Source organism: Ovis canadensis, chromosome 15 (assembly GCF_042477335.2).
Source record: "Ovis canadensis isolate MfBH-ARS-UI-01 breed Bighorn chromosome 15, ARS-UI_OviCan_v2, whole genome shotgun sequence".
NCBI classification, from domain to species: Eukaryota; Metazoa; Chordata; class Mammalia; order Artiodactyla; family Bovidae; genus Ovis; species Ovis canadensis.
Window position 1 is genome coordinate 30,646,594 of NC_091259.1, and position 11,448 is coordinate 30,658,041.

Here is an 11,448-nt window from a genome sequence, read left to right on the forward strand (position 1 = left end):
TGGAAGAGAATTCTGGAGGCCTCAGCATCTCAAAAATTAAAACCAAAATGAAGGTGCAGCAGCTGATTGGTAAGGAATAACAGCCTCTCCAGAGAAGGCAATGGCACCTCATTCCAGTACTCTTGCCTAGAAAATCCCATGGATGGAGGAGGCTGGTGGGCTGCAGTCCATGGGGTCGCTAAGAGTTGGACACGACTGAGTGACTTCACTTTGACTTTTCACTTTCATGCACTGGAGAAGGAAATGGCAACCCACTCCGATGTTCTTGCCTGGAGAATCCCAGGGACGGGGGAGCCTGGTGGGCTGCCGTCTACGGGGTCGCATAGAGTTGGACATGACTGAAGTGACTTAGCAGCAATAGCCTCTCAGATCTCTGAAATTCCCAGGGATTCACTGGGGTCTGCCTGGTGATCTGAGCTCTGTCTGATGACCTGGTGGGCTTTCTGGTCTGGAAATCCACGTGACCTGGCACCAGAGGTGTTTCTGGGTATTGTCAGCTCCCATACTTCCCACTCTCCTTGGAAAGGCTGCTTCTTTCCAAAGTTCTGGAGATGTTTTGGCTTCTGAGCTGACAGGGGAGCAGCAGCACTCTGCAAAGGGGGATTACATGCTGTAGGGATGTTGGAGATGCCTCAATTTGTACGAGCTGCAGAATGAACTGAAATGGTCCTTACCCTCATCCACAACCATGATATGGGGGCCTGGCTCCATTGTCCTAGAGAGCTCAGGCACGGGTATTTGTGTGTTTGTGTTAGTCACTCAGTCGTGTCCAACTCTTTGCGACCCCATGAAGTGTAATCTGCCAGGCTCCTCTGGTCTATGGAATTCTCCAGGCAAGAATACTGGAGTGGGTTGCCATGCCCTCCTCCAGGGGATCTTCCCAATCCAGGGATCAAACCTGGGTCTCCTGTATTGCAGGCAGATTCTTTACCATCTGAGCCACCAGGAAAGCCCAGGGACATTTGGGGGCCCTTTGTAACAAGCTGGCCCAGGAAGGAGAGAAAGGATTCTTTGTCATAGAAGGGCCAGGATAATTGCTTCACAAGAAACCATGACCAAGTCCCAGAGCCAAAATGAATATATGCGTTTGGAAAGAAAACAAGGTCTTGTGAGCGAGGTGTGTCTGCCCCTCAGAAAATCAAGAGGAGGCTGGCTGTAGCTGGCTCGGGGGTGGGGAAGGGAGTCCTCAGTGCCTGTGAAGCGCCCACGTGGCTCCCTCCACCCAGGAGACAACAGCTGCCCTGACCACCCCTCAGCCCCCACCGAGAGAGAAGCTCACAGACTTTGCCGACCTCAGCCCCTATCAGAGACTCGCACAAGAACGTGTTTAGGGCGGGGCCGCCATTTCTCTGTGGAGGAGAATCCTTGGAGGAGAGGCGGGACACTGGTGAGGAGGAGAGAGGGCCGGGGAGGGAGCGACAGCTAAGAAAACCGTGAAAGGTGAGGCTTGTCCTCACCGCCCACCATGTGGTGCGAGGGGTAAAGCCTCCTTGCCAGTTCTCTGGCTCTATCACGGTACTCTCTGGAGCCCTCCATCCGAAGGGAGCTTGCCCCTGTGATGGAACGGAGGCCACGTTCATACTCTGGGCGAGGACCCCCGTCCCCGTGCATGAACCGAGTTGACCGTGGCCTTCCCGCGCGGATGGAGGAAGGGGGGACTACACCCGGGTAAGCCGGGGAGGCCCACTGCTTGGATAGCCTCCCCGACCCATCTCAAGCCTGTGTGAGCGCAGACACACACCCAGCAGGGGACGGGAACCGCCCGGAAGGACGCTGGGGTTTGAGGAGGACGCCGCTGGCAACTGTGCACATTCTGGGCCTGCCGGGTGGGGCATTCGCGGGCCCGGAGCTCCTGGAGTGAGCTAGGGGCGGCACCCGAGTTGGCCCAGCTGGGTGGGACCCAGCGTGGGCTGCAGGCGCAGGTGCCTAAGCCCTTAGCGTTTGGGCGGGTGGATGGTCGCAGCGCATCGCGGGGCTGCCGCCCCGAAGCACCGCGCAGCCTCTTCCCGGCGGGGAGTCGACTCTTACCGGCAACCTGATAATTTAAAAACAAATTGATATGCTATAATTGCAAATGTCTGGGTTGTCTGGCCCTGACAGGAATCGTCTGAAAGCAAACAGTCTGGTCCAGCCGAGGGCGAGGGAGGTGTTTTTCTGACAAACGCGCGCTGCTCACAGAAGGATCCCTCTGCATCCTGAGTCCTTCCCTGTTTTATGGCAGGATGTAAATTCTGCATCGGGGATTTTTTTTTTTTTAATGATTCCTTTTCTTGACGTGTGGATTCTGCATTTCATTTCTCCCCTGAGAGGCGCCGGAATCATCCAGCCGTCCTCCTCGTCAAAGTTATGGGCAATTTGACCTGCCATTTAGCTGTTTCCTGGAGCCGGTTGAGTGGTTCTTAGGGCCGTTTCTGCCTTGAAGACAACACAGGGTATGTTATAACCCATGCAGATGAGGGCCCAGGACCGCTGGCTTGAGAATTAACGAATGTTAATTCTGCCTCGGCTGATGACTGAAGGTTTCACCAAGTTCACAGACCTTAAGTGGAGGCAGGGGTCCCTTCCCCATATGACTCATTTAGTTTAAAGGGCAAGGGGTTGAATAGGCAAGTCAGAGAAAACAAACCAGAAAGAACAGCATATTACAGAGAAAATTTCAGAAGCCTGAGTAGGTTCCACAGCTCTCTTCTACATCCATGTTGATAGGAAGGTGTGAGCTGACCCTATGTGTGGTATGCCCCTGTAATGTGATTTATGATAAGACGTGCCTTGTTCCTGGTCTTGGTCCAGAGCAACTGAAAGCCTTGGTATTTCCTCAGTGATGAGTCATAAATGAAAAAGAGTCTTTTGTTATTCATAACAAGCCCCCCTTCAATCACACCTGAGTGTAATTTTTGAATGGCCCTTAGATGTCACAGGATGGGAACCGGTTGCCAGGGAACCAACCAAGTGATTAGTGGCCTGGAACTTTCAGCCCTACCCTACCATCTCCCAATCTCTAGGGAGGGGGAGAGAGGGGCTGGAGGTGGAATCAGTTGTCAATGGACAATGATTTAATCAACCACATCTACCCAGTAAAGCCTCCATAAAAATCTCTAAAGTATGGAGGGGCTTCCTGGTGGTCTAGTGGTTAAGAATCCACATTCCCAAAGCAGGGGGCATGGGTTCATTCTCTGGTCTGGGAACTAAGATCCCGCATGCAGCAAGAGGTGGCCAAAAAAAGGAAAAAAAATACCAAACAAACCTGAAGTATGGGATTCAGAGAGCTTCTGGGTTGGTGAACAAGTGGAGGTGCCAGGAGGCGGTGCACCTGGAGAGGACATGGAGACTCTGTGCCCCTCCCCTGTACTTTGCCCTTCACTTTTATCTGGCTGTTCCTGAGTTACATCCTTTTATTTAAAAAATGGTGATCTAGTAAGTATACTGTTTTCCGGAGTTCTAGAAGCTGCTCTAGCAAATCAGTTGAACCCCAAGAAGGAGCCAAGGGAAGCTGTGATTTATAGCCAGTCTGCCAAAAAGCACAGATGACTTGTGATTGGGGCTTAAAGTGGGGTGTGCGTGTGGGGTCTTGTAGGAATGAACCCTTAGCCTATGGAATCTGATATTATCTCCAGGTAGTGTCAGAACTGAGTTAAATTGTGGGACACCCAGCCAGTGTCTGAGGCTTGCCTGGTGTGGGACTTGAGTGGCCAGAGATATTGTGACTTTTTCCTTTCTAGCTATTTACTTCCTTATATGGTTGTGTTGGGTATTAGTTGCTGCACGAGGATCTTTCCTGTGGCCTGTCTTGCTGTATCTCACTGTTCGCTGAACCCAGGGTAGGCAGGATATGAGCAGGGAAGATGGAACTGTGAAAACTCAAGGAGCCGTAGGAACTGCAGGCATGTGTATTCTCTCTGACTGGCACAGCGGCTATGGCAGCAGCAGACATGCTGCATTCTCCTCTTGTGGTTGACCAGCGGGCACAGCCGTGGGGCAAGAGCTTTTTCAGGTAGAGCTTATATATGTTTATAGAACAAGAGTGGCCCATGGCCAAGCATGTGCATGCATGCATGCGAGGTGCTGTGTGATCTCAGCTGTTAGATAATCATGTATTTACACAATGTGGGGCAAGATAGCCTGACTACTACCATCTTGGCTAATTTGCTCTTTCCCTACACAGCCCAAGAGCTTCTCTCCAGTTGTGGTGTGGGCTCCAGAGCACACAGGTTCAGTGGCTGTGGCACACAGGCTTCGTTGTCCTGTGGCTTGTTCCCTGACCGGTGATTGAACCCGTGTCCCCTGCATTGGAAGGTGGATTCGTAACCACTGGATCATCAGGGAGGCCCTTCCTTTCTAGCTCTTAACTTCACTATGTGTCAAACACTTATGGTGCACCCACGGCAAGACAGTTGCTGGAGTTGGAGTAGGCTTTTTTCTGCAGAGTGGTGAAATGAGCCCATTTCAACCCAGTGTGGTTAAGTGCCAGCAAAGAGGCTTTGTCTTTGTTGTTCAGTCACTCAGTCGTGTCCGACTCTGCAACCCCATGGACTGCAGCATACCCGGCTTCCCTGTCCTTCACCATCTCCTGGAGTTTGCTCAAACTCATGTCCATTGAGTCAATGATGCCATCCAATCATCTCATCCTCTGTCGTCCCCTTCTCAGCATGCAGGCTTAATTCAGTGTTTTGCTGGAGCTAGAGAGAGAGGAAGGTTTAATCATAGTGGTTGATGTTTGCTGAATTGCTACCATGAAACACGTATTATGCTAAATGCATTCCCTGCATTGTCACATGTAATACGCACATCAACCCTAGGTGGCAGGTATTATTCAGATCATTTTACAGATAACAAAGCTGGAACTTAGAGAAGCTAAGTAACTGGAAATAAGGGGGTGGTAAGAGGCAGACTGGGGTTCAAAACTGGATCTGTCTGATACTCTTAACTACCGTTGCTGCATTTCCCATATCCCTGGCCTGCGGGGGTCAGAGAAGCCTTCAGAAGCCCCGAGGTGAAGTAAGGGCAGGATGACCCTGGTATTGGCCAGGGTAGGGTGGTCTGAGGGTTATCTGCTCTGGGAGGGAGGAGTGGAGGGGGATTGGGACCTCTGCCCCTAGAGCCGCTGTCCTCCTCTTCCCAACCACTCTTCTAGGCTCTGGGATAAGAAACAGCAGAAGCCTCAACAGGAGACTGCAAATTCTTGGCTATTCAATTGGAGCGTTTTGCTGCTCTTGAAACCAGCTGGAGAGAAGGAGCCAGCGAAGAGCTTGAAGAGCTGGTCTTTGAGTCAGAGCTAAGTATAGCATAGCCAAGTGCTTCATCTCCCCACTCACCATATCGCTATGGATTTTGAAGGAGGTTGGCTCCGGGGAGAAAATATTTAAGGCTGGAGAAATAGAGTTTTCTTCAGTTTGTCTTCTGTGTAAATAAGAGGGATGCAAAGCACAAATGTTATGCTGGTTCTTATTGATTAACGTGCTAACAAGTTAAACAGTTTTTCAGCTGTACCCCTCGCCTCTTCTCACGGCCGCTGTGCACACGCTGGGGGGCCACTGCCGGGAGGCCATGCCCGAGGCAACCGAGCTCCCATCCTGGCCCCTGGTTCCCAGGATGCACCTCTTTCTCTGGGTATCGTTGGCATCTTCTTCAGGCTGTTTCTGTATCCTGTCTTTCCTTATCCACATCTCTCTTTCTTTGAACACTCCATGGGTCTTTCCCTCTTGCTGTGTTTTCACTTGAGATCCCACACTGAACACCTAGACCCAGAGCTCAAGGAGTTTGTAATCTGGATTTTCCAGAGTGTTCAGTGTCTGCCAGTGGCTGGTGAGGCTGGTGGCCGTCAGATCTGCACTGGTTGCTGTCACCCTGAGGATTTGAGAAGAAAAGGGAAGCAGTGCTTTTGGTGACCTATGTTCTCAAGAACATAAAACCTTGGTGACTGCTTCATGCCAGGCCGGGCGTCTCAACCCGAGGTCTGTATGATCTCAAGGGAGATGAATAGAGAGCAACTTTCTAAGTATGTGTGTCTATGTGCATTTAGGGGAAAGTTTCATAGTGTTCACTGAGTTCTCAAGGTTGGCCAGGTGCCAAATCATGTATGCACAGCCATCCTGTAAGTGTGGCCCCAGTAGGGAGGCTCAGGCACTAAAGGGTGGGTCAGAATTTAGCTCAGAACTTGGACTCTTAAGAGGTTCTCCTACTCCATGAGAAGCTTTATTTACCTTTGAAGAGCAGCAGTGAAGAAAGAAACCAATAGTTAATTTGACCCTTCAAATCTATCTTTAATAAAAGATCATTTCCTTTGTACTTGGTCTTGTTTGGGGGTTGATTTGCAATTATTAGACTTTATTATGTACTTGAAGGAGCAGATAGAGGAAGAATGAGGTTATTATTGCTTTATTCTTTGATATATCCTAAAACTGTAGAGTTGGAAGGGAGCAGAAAGTTCATGTTGTCCACCTGAAAGCCCCAACCCTGTTGCCTCGTCCAGAATCTTCTCTATGCCTCTCCCATCAAATGGCTATTTAGCCTCTGGCAGGGAGAGAGAATGCTCTGTTCACTTTCCATTCATCCATTCAACTGCGCATTCTCATATGCCGTGTACTCTGCTAGGTTCTGGGAAGATGACAAATAACAGCCTTGGTGGCCGTTAAGGAGCTTACAGTCCAGCAATCTGGAGAGGCAGACATTGAATAGTGATGAAGAACGTTAGAGCAGGGACAGCTCTGAGGCTAATGGGGATCGCTCTGCTCTGTGGGTGGTGGTGCTTATAGAAGGCATGCCCAAAGAAAGTAGTATCCAAGCTGAGCTGAGAGGGAAGGGGGAGCTGGGAAGATGGAGGAAGATTGGGTGGAGGGAGGGCTGTAGGCAAAAGGAGCGGCACAGTCAAGGATCTAAGAATGAAAGAGAAGGAGCGAGGCTCAGTGGAGAACGTGAGAGGCCATGATTGGAGCAGAAAAAGAGAATACACAGAATAAATAAATAGAGTGGTTTCCATGGCAACCTGCTTTTTTTTAGACAAGTCTGAGTGAGAAAGTTTTCCCTGACCTTTCTACTTACGGCCTTCTAATGCTCCTAGGCAGAGAAACATCTTCATGGGATTTATGAAGACAAACAGACATCCCAGCCATGAATTTTCTCCTCCACTTCCTTATATTGGACATAACTTTAACACAAAAGAAACAAGTTTTGTTTCTGCTGTACCCTTGCTATGACCGCCGCCTGGAATATTGTTTTGGACCCATCCACTCAGCCCAAAGGTTTGTATATGTTCACCTGCCCCTTCAGACTGTGTGCTTCTGAAGGATGGGGACCATGACTAATTCTCACAAGTGCCTAGTGCAGGCCTAGCATACAGCAGGTGCTCGATTAGTGCTTTGTGGGTGACCAGTGAATGGGTGAATGGCTTAGATGCCAATCAGTGACGAATCCTATGAACTGCTGTCAGTGTGAAGTGGAGGGAGGCAAGCAGGGAAGCTGGACAAGTTATGGCAGGAACTGTGGGTGTCACCCCAGGAAGCTGAGGTTCCTTCCATGCTGTGAATTTCATGGGTATGATTACACTTCTCAGTGTATATTTCTCTCCTCCAGATCTTAATAGTACCCCTAGTGATATAATACTTGACTCACATAAATTTAATATTGTGAAAATTGTTGCATAACAATCATAATTAGATTTTAAAGATCTTGGGAAGTCTGCATTACCAACCAACAAAGCAGCCAGTGTGTCAGTGACTACTGCAAAACCACAGTGTGAAACTGGCAGTAACCACCCTAAAGAGAAGGGGCTTCCCTGGTGACTCAGCTGGTAGAGAATCTGCCTGCAATGCAGGAGACCCCAGTTTGATCCCTGGGTTGGGAAGATCCCCTGGAGAAGGGAAAGGCTTCCCACTCCAATATTCTGGCCTGGAGAATTCCATGGACTGTATAGTCCATGGGGTCACAAAAAGTCAGACACGACTGAGCGACTTTTGCTCACTCTAAAGAGAAGACCTTTCCTCTCTCTGATCTGTGTTTCTGTTATTGTGTGACTTCTCAATGCCTTGACTCATGTCTTGCTTTTGTTGGTGATAATTATATTATATTCAGTTATAGTATTGTGGTAGACAGTCTCCAAGATGACCCCAAAAGATTCCTATGACTTGGTATCTATGCTCTTGTGTAATCCTGTTCCCTTGAGTGTGGACTGGAGATAGTGTCTGACAACTAACCAACAAAATTTTGGAACAGTGATGGTGTCACTTCTCGGCTTAGGTTATGAAAAAGACTGATTCAGCCATGGGCCTCCCTCTCTCACTCTCTTACTCATTTTCTCCAGGGGAAACCAATTGCCATGTTGTGAGCTGCCCTATGGAAAGGCCCACATGGCAGAGAACCGAGGAAAGCTCCAAACTGACAGCAAGCAAAGAACTGAGGTCTTCAGTGTCAAAGTCCGTGAGGACTTGCATGCTGCTAGCAGGATGTGCAGAAGCCTGGAAGTGGATTCTCTTCTCAGCTGGCTCCTTGACGGCAGCGTTGAGGTAGAGGCACCCAGCCAAGCTGTGTCTGGATTTTAGATCCACAGGAATGATGAGATAATAAATGCTTTAAGCTGCTAAGTTTAGGACACTTTGTTATACAGCAATAGCTATCTAATAGAGGTTTTGGTCCCACCTGAGAGCTCATGCTGTAAGAAATACCTAAAAATATGGAGTAGATTTCTAATTGGCCAGTGGATGAGGCCTGGGAAGATTTTCTGATGTGTATATCTGAGAATACCTAAGTTAAGTTGAACAGATGTAGAAATCTGAACTTTGATGATGTTGCCAGTGAGGTCCCAAAGGGAAATAAGAAACATTTTATGGAAATTGAGGAAGGGAGGTCTTTGAGATGTCGTGGCAGAAACTTGATGTTATTGCCTACAGAGGTGTGGAAAGTAAAAAGTAAAAAATGTGCCCAGTGAACTGAGTCCTCTAGGTAAGGAGATTTCAAAGTACAGGGCTGATGGTGCTGCTTGGTGCTTCCTTGTTGCTTATAGTGAAATGCAAGAGGACAGAGATATATTGAGGGAAATACTGATAAACAAAACAGAGCCAGGCATTGATGAATTTCTCAGCCTCTCCAGATGGCAAACAATGCTAAAATTAAGAAATACCTTCCAAGTGAAGATAAAATCCAGGGCACTGCCAGGATCTTCCCCTAGTTGAAACTTCAGATAGGACTGGCCTCAGCTGACTTCTTGTTAGAACCTTGTGAGAGATCTGAGGGTGGAGGCATGTGTCTTGACTCACAGAAGCTCAGAGATAATGCATGTTGTTTTAAGTTGCTAATTTTGGGGGTAAGTTGTTATGCAGCAATAGATAACTAGTACTATCATTATGATCGCCATTACTATATTACCTGTGCAACCAGAAGGATGTCCATCTTCACTGTATGTAAGATAAAACAGGGAGTCTCTGTACCAACAACAGAGGGCAGTTAAAGTTGAGATTACTGTATTGAAATAGGGGATTAGGTAAAAGTTAATATAATTGAATGGTCCTAAGATTTTTCTGGGAAATCTGACCAGTCCAAAAGGAAAGACCTACAGGAATTAATTTCAGAGTTTCTGCAAGAATAGTAGAGCCAGGTCTACAAGGTCAGTGGGCCCAAGCCACACACATAGAGCTTCCAATCAGTTTTAGCGTGCCGTCTTTTTTTTTTTAATTGACGTATAATTAAGATATAACATTATATTAGCTTCAGGTGTACAACATAATGATTCAATACTTGTATATATAGCAAAATGACCACCACAGTAAGTCTCGTTACCATCAATCACCATACATAGTTACAACTTTTTTTTCTTATGATGAAAACTTTGAAGATCTACTCTCTTAGCAAGTTTCAGATATGCAAGACATATTGTTAACTTCATTCACCATGTATTATTATTAACTGCAGTCATCATGCTATACACTACACCCCCCATGACTTATTTACTTTATAGCTGAACGTCTGTAACTTTTGAGCCTCTTCTTCTATTTTTCCACCCCCTACACCCCACCCAGGCTTTCCACGTGGTGCAGGAGTAAAGAATCTGCCTGCCAGTGCAGAAGACGCAAAAGACTGGGTTTGATCCCCGGGTCAGAAAGGTCCTCTGGAGAAGGAAATGGCAGTCTGCTCTAGTAGTCTTGCCTGGGAAATCCCATGGACAGAGGAGCCTGGCGGGCTACAGTCCGTGGAGTCACAGAGTCGAACACAACGGAGCACACAGCAGCAGCAGCTACAACTCCCCATCAACCCCCCCATCCCCCTCCCCGCCCCCCGCCCCCCTACCCCGCCTCTGGCAACCACTGATCTGTATATAAATGAGCTGGTTATTATTGCTTTTAAGATTCCACAATAAATGAGCTCCAACGGTGTTTGTTTCTCTGTCTGACTTATTTAACTTAGAATAATGCCCTGAAGTTTCACCTATATTGTGCAAATAGCAAGACTTCTTCCTTGTTATGGCTGAATAATATTCATATATTTATACACATTTAAGCACACCACATTTCTTTATCCATTCATCAGTGATTGGATACTTAGGCTGTTCCCATGTCTTGGCTATTGTAAATAATGCTGCAATGAACATAGGGGTGCATATATATTTTCTAATTAATGGGTTGGTTTTTTTTTGTCTTCAGATAAATACCAAGAAGCAGAATTGTTGAATCATATGGTAGTTCTGGGGCTTCCCTGGTAGCTCAGCTGGTAAAGAATCTACCTGCAGTGAAGGAGACTTCACTTTGATTCCTGGGTTTTGGAGAAGGGCTGGTCTACCCACTCCAGTATTCTTGGGCTTCCCTGGTGGCTCAGATGGTAAAGAATCCACCTGCAGTGCAGGAGACCTGGGTTCGATCCCTGGGTTGGGAAGATCCCCTGGAGAAGGGAATGGCTACCCACTCCTGTATTCTTGCCTAGAGAACTCCATGGACAGAGGAGCCTGGTGAGCTGCAGTCCATGGGGTCATAGAGTCGTACACCACTGAGTGAGTTTCGCTTCACTACACTATGGTAGATCTATTTTCAATTTTTTGAGGAACCTCCGTACTATTTTCCACGGTGGCTGCACCAACTTACATTCTCACCAACAGTGCACAAAGGTTGCCTTTTCTCTACCTCCTCACCCACACTTGTTTCTTATCTTTTTGATGCTAGCCATTCTGACAGGTGTGAGGTGTTATCCCATTGTAGTTTTGACTTGCATTTCTTTGATGATTAGTGATGCTGAAACTTGCCACTTTTAAATGTAAACAGATACAGGCATTTGAGGACAGCACCTAACATGAAAGACACAAACCAAAACAAACAAATAAAGGCAACTTTGAGGAAATGGCAAATGTGTAAGAAGCAAAAAAAAAACTTCAAAGAAATCTATCAAAATGCTCGAAGAGATAAAAAATGATAAGAGAATACAGTGCAGCCAAACTACAGAATAGGAGGCTGTAAAGAAGGAACACTCAGA

General features: G+C 47.4%; 1 long non-coding RNA gene across 2 annotated transcripts; it reads left to right on the top strand.

Moving 5' to 3' along the window:
* The first annotated feature begins 1,330 nt into the window (after positions 1-1,330).
* Positions 1,331-10,361, top strand: LOC138421161 (uncharacterized). Of its 2 annotated transcripts, none has more exons than XR_011249422.1 (6): positions 1,331-1,387; positions 5,132-5,607; positions 5,778-5,951; positions 7,058-7,238; positions 8,297-8,498; positions 10,008-10,361. It is a non-coding gene; the product is annotated as an uncharacterized lncRNA (long non-coding RNA). The 2 variants fall into 2 exon arrangements; XR_011249423.1 differs by lacking the exon at positions 1,331-1,387 and adding an exon at positions 2,310-2,432.
* The last annotated feature ends 1,087 nt before the right edge of the window (positions 10,362-11,448 follow it).